The sequence below is a fragment of the Notamacropus eugenii genome, chromosome 3, assembly GCF_028372415.1.
Source record: "Notamacropus eugenii isolate mMacEug1 chromosome 3, mMacEug1.pri_v2, whole genome shotgun sequence".
Classification (NCBI taxonomy): domain Eukaryota; kingdom Metazoa; phylum Chordata; class Mammalia; order Diprotodontia; family Macropodidae; genus Notamacropus; species Notamacropus eugenii.
The window spans coordinates 459,255,442-459,267,975 of NC_092874.1; the positions used below are offsets into that span (position 1 = coordinate 459,255,442).

The 12,534-nt window shown below is 41.0% G+C and overlaps 1 long non-coding RNA gene across 21 annotated transcripts in view; it reads right to left on the reverse strand.

Annotated features, from left to right (window-relative positions):
* Nucleotides 1–12,534, reverse strand: part of LOC140497613 (uncharacterized) — a 414,232-nt gene that overhangs the window by 79,535 nt on the left and 322,163 nt on the right. For all 21 annotated transcript variants that reach the window (XR_011964788.1, XR_011964787.1, XR_011964786.1 and 18 more), the window contains one exon: nucleotides 12,166–12,266. This is a non-coding gene — a long non-coding RNA (uncharacterized lncRNA). The remainder of the gene's footprint in view (nucleotides 1–12,165; nucleotides 12,267–12,534) is intronic.

Below are 12,534 nucleotides of genomic sequence, written 5' to 3' on the forward strand. Positions count from 1 at the left end.
TTGGGATCCCATCTCCTTTAGACTAGGAGTGCTTCAGCAGGGGTATAGAAGAATACGGATTTCATAGGGAAGGAATGAGACCATGCTCAGATCTGTTTCACAAATTTCCCTGCTTTAATGTCACAGGCAGGGAAACACAAAAGGTCAGTTGGCAAAGTCCTGACAGTTTGTACCGATGAGTCATGAAAGAGTCCAGAAATTTCTAAAAAAGGGCAGGAAGGGTGGGGTTGTGGGAAATAACTTCCCTGTATCAAGCTATCTAAGCATTGCCAGGGATAATGATAATCTAGGGAAAATACTAGTAGTAGAGATATCCAGAATTTTACAGGAGACAAAATCCAAGAAAGTAGTTAGCAATAGAAAGTTTGGCCTCAAATGTCTATACACCAATGGACCAACTCTGAATAACAAATATGAGCTAGAGAAAGTAATACAAGAAAATAAATTTGATATCATACAAATGATATCAAAGAAACTTGGCAGGATGACAACTAAAGCTAGATTATAGTTTTGGAAAAGTATAATTTATTCAAAAGTCACCTAGGTGGTATAGTGAATAGAGCACCAGTCCTGGAGTCAGGAGGACCTGAGTTCAAATCCAGCGTCAGACACTTATTAGCAGTGTGACCCTGGGCATCTCACTTAACCCTGTTTGCCTTAGTCTCCTCACCTGTAAAATGAAATGGAGAAGGAAATGGCAAACCTTGCCAAAGCAAACAAAGAAAAAAGAGTAAGACACAAAGAGTAGGACACAACTAATCTACTAAACAACAATTTTTAAAAAGAAAAGGAGTGGTAGCACCATATACAAGAAGATATACTTGCACAAGAAAATACAGGAACCTGGAGGTATTTTTGGTATGGTGGGCAACATTGAGGTAAAAGTCAACAAAAAAAATCAAAGAAACTAGATCTTTTTTTCCCTTTGGAGTATTTTACAGAACACCTGGATGGAAAGGAAAAATTGATGGGGAGCTGAGAATAGATTCATTCAATCAACCAATCAAACAAGCAATCTATCAGCATTTATTAAACATACACTGCTCACTAAGCACTATGTTGAGTTTTCTCCAGAAACAAAAGAAAAGGAGAGGAAGAAAGAAAAGGAGAGAAAGAAGAAGAAAGGAAGGAAGAAAGGGAAGAAGGAAGGAAGGAAGGAAGGAAGGAAGGAAGGAAGGAAGGAAGGAAGGAAGGAAGGAAGGAAGGAAGGAAGGAAGGAAGGAAGGAAGGAAGGAAAGGTAATGAATTTTGACTGTCAAGGAGCTTACAATCTATTAGGAGAGAGCATGTATGTTCATAATAAATATATAGGGAATAAGTATCTAAATAATCAATACAGAAGAATATTGATGTGATTTGGAAAAGAAAAGGCTCAGCTTAACCATGAGATCCAAAGCCAGATTACAGAAGGCTGAGGAGGTAACAAGTATACACAGCTATTTCTCAGAGTTTGGCTGAAGACGGGAGGAGAGAGATAGGAAAATAGCTTGAGGAGAATGCAGGGCCTAGTGATGGTTTTCGGAGAATAGGGGAGAAAGGCATGTTTGAAGTTAGTAAGAAAAAGAAACACTATATTGCGGAAGATTTAAAATCAGGGAGGAAGGTGCTTAACTGAGAGGGTAATCTGTTAGAAAAGACAGTAGAGAACAAGATCAGAGGTATGTGTAGAAAAGCTGTTTTGACAAATAAAAGGGTCACTTCATTATCAGAAACAGGAAAGTTAGAAGTAAATGGAATGTGTCAGTGTGTGTGTGTGTGTGTGTGTGTGTGTGTGTGTGTGTGTGTGTGTGTGAGAAAGTATTTTGAGATGAAATGAAGGGGAAACGAAGCACACTAAGAATGACCTTAATGCCCTCACCAAAGTAAGAAAGAAATAATATCATTAGCTGAAAGGGTGAGGAAAGTCAAAACTATGAGAGACTTGAAGGGACAAAAGAAGCTTTAGAGCAGTTTCTGTTGAGAGAGGGAGATAGGAGATCAACTAGAGAAGTATGAAAGGATTGCCTTGCTGCAGTGAGAGCCTATTTGATATTAGATTACTAAAATTTATAGTGGACCCAGTCAATTCTATTCAGCAGCTCATGAGCAGAAGCAGAGGGGGCAAATGGTGGGGATCTTCTCTGCTCTCTGGCTTTTTGTGACACTGTTCTCTTCTGGCTCTCCTCCTACCTATATGATCAATCCTTCTCAGTCTCCTTTGATGCATTTTCATCCATATCACATCCCCTTTCCAAGGTTGGGATTTGGCAAGGGGATAAATCACATTTACATGTTTGTGGTCAATTGACATTTGCAGTGATTATCTTTCAGCTCTCTTCCTCTGATTTATTTTATACCAATCTGTCCTTAAGAACAAAGAAGCATCAACTGCTCAGGGCCAATGGGATGATGAATGACAATGGACAAGGAGAAGATAGAGCTCAGTTTTTACTTTGTTTCTGTTTTCTATGTCAAGGGGAATGATCTTTTCATTGACATAAACAATGGTTCATAGGGAATAGGTAATGAGATAGTGGGAGAAAAGATTAAAAGTGGGGAGGACTTTTACCAACAAGGAAACTGAGGCCCAGAGAAGTGTCTTGCCTCAGTCGTAAATATGTACAGCCTAGTCAGATCCTAGTGAGGATCTGAATCAGTTCCTGACTCCAAAGTCACCACTCTTTCCATTGCACCAGAGCAGGTCTCTTAGAAGACAACACTGAATTGTCCTTGATGAGTTCAAACCACTCAGCCCAGATGACCTGCAAACAGGGTACGAAAAAATCAGTCAGTTAGCATTTATTGAGCACCTACTATGTGCCAGATACTATGCTAAGCCCCAAGGATACAAAAAAAGGCAAAAGACAGTCCCTACTCTCAAGGAGCTCCCAGTTTAATGGGGGGCACAACATGAAAATCACAGTGGACTAATAAGATATGTACAGGATGTCATCTCAGAGGGCAGGTATCAGCATTAAGGGGGAACTAGGACAACAAGCAGATGGGACTGCAGAGGCACCATCAGTGGTCTTCAAAAAATCATGGATAATGGAAGAGGAGCTGCAGAATTAGAGGAAAGCAAATATCCATTGTGTCCCTCAGGAAGGAGAACTAGATCATAGATTTAAAGCTAGAATAGATTTTAGATGTTGGAGTCCAACTCCCTCATTGTATATAAGGAGACTGAGTCTTGGAGAGGACATGCGATTTGCCTCTCAAGTCACACAACCAGTACCAAAGTGTCTGAGGGGAGATTAGAACCCAGGTCTTTCTGATTAAAAGGGCACTGACCCTGAGAGAAGAAGCAGCAGGAATGCTCCTCTAGGGTAGGCTGGAATGCCAAATCCATACTTTACACTCGGGCTACGCAAAATCATCTTCACAAACAGAAAAGGCTAGAAAGCAGTTTATCTGAATATATCTTGGGGGTTTCAGTGAACCCCAAGCTCAATATGAGTGAACGCCATGATGCTACAGAAATCTTAGTCTGCATTAAGAGAAACACAAGAATCAGGGAAGGGAAAGGTATGTCCTTGCTGTACCTCATATTTGTGGGCAGATGCTATACGGGATCCTGGGATCAATTGTAAGCACCATATTTTAATTGGGAGAGTGGATGAGGAAGAAGAGTTAGGCTTCTGAATGCATTTGAGGTCATGCGACAGGACAACAATTGAAAATGGAAGTAATAACAATGTTTATTCTGAAGAAAAAGAAGATCCAGAGGAAAGTCCAAGCATCTGAAGGGCAGTCAAGTGGGAGAGGGATGAGATTGGTCCTTGGCCCCAAGAGCAGAAAGAGAAACAGAGGGACTTGCAGAGAGGTAAATAATTCAGGCTTGACGTCAAGAAAATCTTCCTAATAATTAGAACCATCCAGGAGAGGAATGGGTTACCCAGAGGGCAGTAGGTTCCTCTTTGAAGAAGTCTTTTTCAAAGGGCTGGAGAATCACTTGTTAGGTATGTTGGAAAGAGCTTTCTTGTTCCGAAGAGAAAGATTTGAATGGTCTCTGAGGTCCCTTCCAACTCTAAGACTGACATTCTTTGTTTAACTTTCAAGTTTGCAGAAACAGCATCGGTGCTCCAAGCTATTCAGAGACTAGCTGGATGCCAGTGCTATTGATGAACAGTCTGAGATGGAAGGGGTTGGAGGCTGAAATTAAACAATCTGACACAGCCATTAGGAAGCCTCAATCAATTCCACTGCATTATTTACTGTTCACTTAGATGTACATTGCCATATAAACACACATCCCCTTTGGGCATGGTCAAGTCAGTCTGATGCATTATCCTGGAGCATAGGCATTCCTCTAATGGAACTATAACTTCTAATAACTAATCCTCTAGAGTTAACCACCATTTGTTGAACATTCACTGCAGGAGATATAAAAATAGATGCCTATTAATTATTAGAGAATAACTGATTATTAGATAACAAGATACACTTTCTGCTCTCCAGGAATTTATATCAATCCGGCAGAAGCACTAAGACTTACTGAATGACCACAGTAGGGAGTGAAAGAGACTGGACCGGATATTTCACTGATGGGGAGGATGCTCAGATGAAGAAACTCCATCTACAATGCAAGTCGGTTACATTTGGGATCAGTTACAATATAGTTCGAGGAATATCTACAATCACTGCAACAGGTACACGTTAAAAGATTAAGTCAATTGACCAGGGCCACACAGCGTATGTCTGTCAAAGGCAGGACTTGAAGCCAGATCTTACTGGTGCAGGTCAGTTTGCTTTCCTGCCATTACTAACTTCAATGCAAAATTGAGTATGAGTGCCCAAAAGAAGTACAAGAGGCACTAGAAGATTCCAGGAAAAGGAGAGATCTCTCAGTCTGGAGTCTCAAGGAAGACTTCAGAGAATGGGTGGCAGAGGAGCTAGATGTTTGCATCACAGGCTAGCATGAAATAAACCAATTTAATAAAGAACTCTTGAGGTCCTCTTCTGTCTAAAGCAGAAGCAGTACAGCCCTGTGACTAGAGAGTCAGTGTCAGAACCAGGAAGACTTGGGTTTAAGAGTCACCTCTGACTTTAGACTTTAGGTGATCCCAGGCAAATCATATAATTTCTGGGTGCTCTAAGCAACTCTCCAAGTCTGTGTGTCAGAGAAGACCCTGGTCTTTATCAACAGGGGAAGTTTCCTTCTCCAGAAGTTCCCTCTACCCAACAAACCACAAAGGCCAGCCCCTATCCCTATATTCAAAGCACTGAATTATCTGCTGATATTTTGGAGGTAAAAAAGTGAACAGTCACTGCCTCAGGGGATGGCACCTTCCCCTCAACACCTCAGGTGGGACTTAGTGAATTATAACTCTCCAAGCTGATACCTTATTTCTCTATTGGATTGTAAGCTCCTTACAGGTCAGGGTTCTGTTTTATGTAACTCTGTACCTTCCTGAACATCTGTCTCAGTGTTCTACATATACTAGGTGTTTAATAAATGGCTGAGGTATTGCAGGGAAAAATATTGTATTATACTGTATTATATGCAAGAGGCAGGGTTCTCTCTCAGATGGGTGAGGGAGAGCGGTAGGGATGGCTTCATGGGATCCATAGGAAGGACTTCAGAGGAGGAACCTAAGCTTGGCTTTGAAGGAAGAGAAAGGTTTCAAAGAGGAGGGGGAGAGGAGAAGGAGACATGTGAGGGTGATTATACATGCACAGAGAAGGAAGAAGGCAAGAAGAGAGGAGGAAGTCACAAGCCCAGTTTAGCTAAAACACAGAGCTTGAGAAGGGAAATAATGTGAAACAAAGGGGAGCCCTTTAGATCAGGTGGGATTCTCAAACCTTTGTACCTCAAATCCTATCTACCCCCCCCAAGGAATTCCACACTTCTACCAGTTTGTTAATTTTTTTCCTTAAAGGAAAAGATTGGGGGGGGGGGGATAATTTGGGGAAGAGATCTTAAAAATCAAATGCTCTTATTTTGCAGATAAGGAAACCAGGGAGCAAGGAGATGATGAAACTTGAAGAAGTCCATCTTCTAGAGGAAAATTATAAAAAGTGGAATCAGGAAATCTAGCAAGGTCAAGAAATTTTCTCCTCCAAGGGAACATACATACACATACACACACACACACACACACACACACACACAGAAATGAGAATAATATATACAAATGTAAGACGTGCATGTGTATATGGCTCTGTGTGTATATTCACCAGCACAGTTTCATACTTAATAAACATTTATTGTTTGAGGATTGTTTGATTATAGACATTTTTGTCCTAGTGCATTGAGACACATTCTGCCCTACAACTAGGGATTGGATTAGATGAAGTCCCTGGTAGCCACTGAAGTCTAAGGTTTAGTGTTCTTTGGAAGCTGCTTCTGTGGCTGATAAACTCCCTGTGAGAACTAACTCCCCCACTAGGCCCACAGACTCCTAAACAGTCATTGAGGACAACCCTGCTCCAAAGAGCTCAGCCGCCTGAGAGGCTCTCCTGCCCTTACCAAGAGCACACTCCTTTGGGATTCAATGGAGTGCTCACAATGTCTCTGTTCAGGCCCTTAAAAGGTTGCCTTCCTTAGGTTGTCCGTCTTGAAAATGTCATTGTGACTTGGGAAAGGTTCAACAATGGCCCACCGCCAAAGTCAGGGTGTCAAGATTATAACCCAGCCAACACTATAGAAATTCGTTTCCTGGTTCTAACATAGACGCTGACACAGAAACCCTTCCGTGGAGCTAAGCCTTTGCACAGATGTCACACCTTCCTGTTCTGAATGAGAACAGACTAGGATATCACCTTTCAAAGATTTGCAGTGACTGGAAGAGGAAAATGACCAATCTGCCTCTCCCAGGAAGGCCAAAGCCACTATTCAAATGGAATCTGTGGAAAGGAGAACTGCTCCCAGGGAGCAATGAGGAATTCCAATGAGGAATGAACCTCCTTGCTAAAACAGCACCCTGTCCTCTTGTGCTGGATAATGGTCATCACGTCACCTTCAGAGCACAGAAAACTCCCAGTCTGTGGACACACATCCTATATGTCATCTCATCGACTATGGAGTAGCTGAAAAGAATATTATGTGAATAAATGAAATATGATTGAATATATATATCTCCACATATATATATATATATATATATATATACATACCCACGTACACACACACATATAGACATAGATACATAGATACAGACATATGACCTTTGTCTCTGTACCTCCCGCTAAACCAAAGAGTATTAGCAATTTAGTCACTTTTCTTACGTAATTCCAAACTAAAATCCAGACTGATAATAACCAGAGCCCGTATACATACAGTACTTTAAGGGCTGAAAAGTCTTTTACAAATTTCATCTCATTTTATCCTCTCAACAACACGCAGAAAAGAGAGACAGTCCCTGCTCTCAAGCAATTCATATTCAAATCAAGGGAGGTAATAAGTAAAGGAGGATCCAGATGCAGGGCAGATGGGATCCTCAGAGTACATTGGCAGGCAAGATGGCAGCCCCTAGGGGGTGTGTGGGACATATTGATGGGGCAAAGTCACTAACCACATTTTTTTGCTAGGATTAACAATTAAGATATTGTAAGTCAATAAAAAATCATGTGTAATATCATTTACAACTCTTTCAATGGGGATGCTTTTTGATTTCATATTTTTCTTTTTCAAATATTTAAATACCTATACCTATAAACAGAAGTTTTAAAACACTAATGTTAGAAAAAACCACAGAAAGCTTTCCTGGATCATGCAGCTCCTCTAAAGCGATTCTCCATCTTTCTCCTTCTTTTCATGGTCAAATTCTATAAAGGAGATTTTATATCTTTGTTATGTTTGTTTATTTTATTATGTTTCTGATCCTGGTGTCCTCCTACATTCTCTTTCTTTCCTTGACTTCCATGATGCTACAGTCTCCTGGTCCTCTTCTGTCTCATTCCATTCCTTCTGCTGCCTTTCAAATTCACCGTGGCTCTGGACTCATTCCTCCCCTTTGTATGTATTTTCTGCTTTGTGAATGTCTATCGTTCCCAAACTTCAACACAGATTATATTCAAATATTTACCTCCTTTTTTGGTCTCTCCATAGATTATATTCAAATATTTACCTCCTTTTTGGGTCTCTCTATTGAGCTCAGATCTGGGTGACTACCGAGCATGGGAAGAAGACCACAGTCCTAAGCCCTGGTTCTTCCAGCAACTCATTCTGTGATGTCCTCAAAGTCACTAAGAGCTGAGAAAAAAAGTACGATAAAATCCAATGACCCTGACCTAGAACCACAGATCTAGCGTTGGAACCCAGATATCATTTACTTCAAATTCCTGCCCCCATTTTATAGAAAAGGAAACTGAAGTACAGAGAGGTTTTTATTTTCTCATGTTTCCATCTTTCTCAAGGTCACATTTTCCCAAGTCAACGGCAAAACTTAGATTTGAACTCAGGCCCTGTGACTTTGGCAGACTTTCCACTACCAGGGATCTTCCCTATCACCCAGTCTATATTCCTCCACCCACCCCACGCTATGTGAGGGGAGTAACTATAATCCCTTGGACACTTTAGGGAATTAGGAAGGGAGGGAAAGCAATGGTCACACCTTGTTATAGGACCAAGGCTTTCATTTCTCTTTGGAGTATGGATTGTACCCCAGAGCACATAAAAATGAAACAAATCATAAAATGACTCGAGACTCCTGTGCTTCACAGAATTTTTACCCACAGTCTTGATTGGTTCAGGTTTATTCAAACACTGACCCCCCCTGAGCATTTGGCTGACATTTCTGCTTGTAACCTGAAACCAAGCCAGAAAGCTCCTCCTGCCCCAGAAGAAAATAAAAAGGAGACTTAGTCTTGATAACAAGAAACCCAGAGCAGGGCCACAGGGCCAGTCCAGATGCTTATCACTCCCTGGAAGTTCTCCTTTATGCTGACCACATTAAACTTCTGTGCGTCTGCATTTCATCTAGGACAGAGGGCTGAGAAAGGAGTTTGTCATCATGACCTTTAACCTGATGGCTTGGAAAAAGAGACATTAAACCTTGGCTGCCTTTCTACCTTGTTTCCCATGAGGCTTTGTGTTCTTCAGGCCCGCTCATCACTCAGTTTAGCCTGATGCCAAGGTACCTGTATAATATGTACCTAAGAGTACTGGGAAGAAAATTTCCCAAGTCAAGTCAAAAACAGAAACAAGACCGTTTTCTCTCTCCCTCCCACCTCCAATGGCCTGCGACAGTGCCTGAAATCCCACCATTAGCACGCTAGTGCTGTTAGTTAACGTGTCAGCTGTTATAAGTTTCTTTTAAAATGTAAATATATTTGATAATCACACAGTGTTAGTAATTTATCAAGTTATTTTACTAGTTAGTTGATAAAATGGCATTTTCACTGGGATTAGAGAGGGGGGTGGGAGGGGCGGTCATTTGAAAGCAGGAGATTCTGCTCAGTGGGGAAGGCCTGGGTGGTGACCTTCCTCAATGTCAGTGGTCCAATGTAGTAGAAAGAGAACTTTACCTGGGGTGAAGAGAATTGGATTTCTATCTCATTTTTACTACTTATCAGCTATGTGTTGGCAGTAGGCACCAACATGGGTGATTAAGGGCATCTGATAGGTCCAGTGGGAGAGAACACACCTAGCGGAAAAGGGAAAAGGAAAAGGGAAAAGTCCAGGCCGAGCCAATTGATTAAATGAATAATGATACGGTGAGGTCATGTTGAGGTCCAACCTAAGAGGGCAACAGAGGCAAACAGTCCAAAGGAAGTGAATGAATGCCAAGAGACAATCAACCAACCAATCAACAAGTGTTTACTAACTTTATTATGTGCCAGCTCTGTGCTGGGCATATGAGATACAAAGAAAAAAAATCCTTTAAATCCCTACCCTCAGGTAGCTTACTTTCCAAACAGAGGAGACAGTACTTATATAAATACATTGATACTAGATTCATTCAGAGTACATGGAAAGCAACCTCAGAGGACAAGGCCCATAGGGTCGATTGGCAAAGGCCTTTTGCCAATGGCAGCGTTTGAGCTAAATCTTGAAGGAAGTCAGGGATTCTAAAGACAGAAAAAAGGAAGGCAAACATTCCAGATACTGGGTACAGTCAGTCAAAAAACATTTATTAAATACCTACTATGTGCCTGCCGGGCACTTTACTAAGGGCAGGAAATAGAAATATGAAAAAGGCAGCTTGCCCTCAAGGAGTTTACAATATAAGACACACAACAGAGCTGAGGCAGGGAGAGGAAATCTAAAGGCATTCAACTGGATAGGAAATGATGATGGTTGGCCTGGTACCCTCCTTAAATGGAGATTTAGGAGGAGTTCATCCCTCCATCCTCAATCAGAATGGTCCCAGGAATAGAGGGTTCTGATGAGATGTGGATGCCAAAGCCAATTTGACTTTGTAGAATAAGATTGATGAAGTCATGACAGAAAAATCCAAAGGGGTAAAGTTGAGGGGGAAATGAAGACAGGCTGTTCAAAAGCACAGAGATGGAAAATGGGACATCAATATATGATGAACAGAAAGTTGGCCAGGATGGCTGAACTACTGAGTAGAATGTGGAGAGGAGATGAGCATAATATTGGAAAGGCAGAAATGCACCAGTTTGTGAAGATCTTTAAATGTTAAAAACAGGAGGATGTCCATGGAGGGCAATATGAAGAAACCTAGCTGGTTTCATACCACAAGCGACTCCCAAATGAATGTTGGTTGAAAGAGCTAGAGTTATTCAGGCTGGAGAAGACTCAGGAGGGACATGGCCATTGGTTCAAGCACCTGAAGGGTTTTCACATTGGAAAGGGGCTTTGATTTGCTTTGTTTGGCCCTAGTTGACAGAAGTGAAAAACAATGGGTTGAATCTGCAAAGAGAATTTTCTGACAATTAGAACTATTGAAATGTAGAATGAGCTGTCTCAGGAGGTGGAGGATTCCTCCTCATTGAAAGACTCTCAACAAAAGCTAGACTACAGGACTCTTGTGGGATCTATTTTGGAGTAGGATCCTTGTTCAGCAATGGGTTAAATGAGAAGTCATTGGGTCCCTTCCAATTGCCGCTTATTAACCTTGTGTGTTCTTGGGTCAGTCACTTAAACTTGATATGCCCTTTGTTTCCTCATCTGTAAATGAATGGTTTAGATTAAGTGACCCTTAGGGTCTCTCTCATCTCTAAGTCTATTATTTATAAACTCTGGAATTCTGGGATTCCATCAAGCACCATGATTCAGACCCACAAAGGCTCAGTGACTGAGTGACTGAGTTTGTCTCACACAAGGTATTCCCTGGTATCCTCTCATGGTAGGCTCACTCTTCCAAACAACTCCATCCACACAGCTCTGGGCCCAAATGTTAGTCAACTCTTCGTCTCTCCCCAACCTTCATTTTCCTAATCAATAAAATGGGGACAATAAGACTTCCACTTCCTTCTTCACAGGGTTTTCTTAAGGCTCATTAATAAATGCATGTGATGATATTAAGTTCTATTAATGTATTCATGGGATTTAATTAAGCTTTTACAAAGAAATTTCCTCATCAAATAAATAAATCAATGAATTCATTAATTAATTAAACTAATTAAATTTAATCAATTAATTAAATTAATTGATTAATTAATTAATTAAAAAGAACTTTACAACTGATGTGTGATATAAACATAATATTACCCAATTCAGAGAACATTTACCAAGCACCAAGGTAAAAAGTTGTCATTATTATTGCTTAATCAATCTGGACTTGTGATTTCATTAGAGTAGAAAACTGCCCGACTGGAAATTCCCTCCTCTATCAATGCAGATTTTTACCCTGTCTGTGATGTATGATTTTAGAAATTTGGGGCTTTATGAGATTAAGCAATTTGTCCACGGTCACAGAACTAGCATGTTGTCAGAAGCAGGATTTGTATTCTGATATTTGTGGAATCATGTTCAGCCCTTTATTCCTCATGCCAAAATACCCATCATTATCACCACCTTGAACATTTTCAATAATATACACTAACCATGTATCATGATACATGATACATGGTTATAACTAATTACATTATAACCAATGATAATGAGCTCTGAGAAAGGGGGAGGGACAGCATTTCAGAACCTGCCACCTGTGTTCGGGGAGGAGATGTGGAGAGGGAAAAGTAGGACTCAAGGAAAGAAAATGGTGCATCAGAGAGAGATGGAAGACAAGTCTGACCTAGTGGGGGAGGAAGCAAAAGGTATAAACTCAAACCAACCTGTTTTTACTGTGATTGGTCCTTTACATGGGTAATATAGGTAACTGTACTCCATGGGACAGTCCATCCATCCTGGCTCCAGCCCAGTGGATCACAAGAATCTAGAAGGGAAGAGGAGAGAATTTTAAGTGTATTTCTTTTTAACTTCAGAGAAGGAGCTCTGTGGAGGAATCCTGACAAGCCTCCTCAGCTACTCACTGTACTGTGCTCTGTGGGGGAAACTAGGAGAAGTGGATAGAGTACTAGACTTGGATCTGAACTGGAATCTTGCCTCTGGTATTCATGAGCTGTGGGAGCCCTGGCAAGTCTTAAATTGCTGTGCCTCAGTTTCCTCATCTGTAAAATAAGTGGGTTGGACCAGTGGTTTCT